Consider the following 795-nt stretch of genomic DNA (forward strand, 5'->3'; position numbering starts at 1 on the left):
CACACCACAACCAGAAAAAGCCCGCACACAGCAACAAAGACCCAGCACGGCCAAAAATTAAAAAAAAATTTTTTTTTTAAAGTGACGTAACCATAATAAAAACCAATTGACAATATTTCCGAAATTTATAATACATTTACCCTTTGACCTGACATTTCCACTTCTGGAGATTCTATGTTTCCCTCCACAATGACAACATGATATAGAGGATAATTCATCATTGCATCATTGTCCACATAGAAAAAGATCGGAAGCAACCATATGCCCATCAATAAGGAATAGATTAAATAAACTATGCTATGTTCACACATGAGAACACAATACGACTAAGGTCCTAACACTTCTTTTGCAACACCATTAAAATTCAGCAGTCTGTGCTTGCTTCAGCAGCACATATATTAAAATTGGAACAATACAGAGAAGATTAGCATGGCACCTGCGCAAGGATGACACGCAAATTCGTGAAGCGTTCCATATTAAAAAAAATAAAATAAAATAAAATTCAGTGGTCCAACGTCACATGGGTTAGACATACATTTAAATTTCCACACATTCTGATTTTGGAAGTAGTTGCACCTATTGCGAAATCAACTTGGTTTTTCCAGTAATCATGTATGGATGTGACAGTTGGACTATAAAGAAAGCTGAGCACCAAAGAATTGATGCTTTTTAACTGTGCTGTTGGAGAACACTCTTGAGAGTCCCTTGGACTACAAGAAGATCAAACCAGTCAATCCTCAAGGAAATCAGTCCTGAATATTCATTGGAAGGACTGATGCTGAAGTTGAAACTTCA

At 36.5% G+C, this 795-nt stretch overlaps 1 non-coding gene across 1 annotated transcript; it reads left to right on the plus strand.

Annotated features, from left to right (window-relative positions):
- The first annotated feature begins 374 nt into the window (after window positions 1–374).
- On the plus strand, window positions 375–481 carry LOC122697953. Its single transcript, XR_006342273.1, has one exon. It is a non-coding gene; the product is annotated as a U6 spliceosomal RNA (small nuclear RNA).
- Window positions 482–795: the final 314 nt, after the last annotated feature.

This window comes from Cervus elaphus, chromosome 7, assembly GCF_910594005.1.
Source record: "Cervus elaphus chromosome 7, mCerEla1.1, whole genome shotgun sequence".
Taxonomy (NCBI): domain Eukaryota; kingdom Metazoa; phylum Chordata; class Mammalia; order Artiodactyla; family Cervidae; genus Cervus; species Cervus elaphus.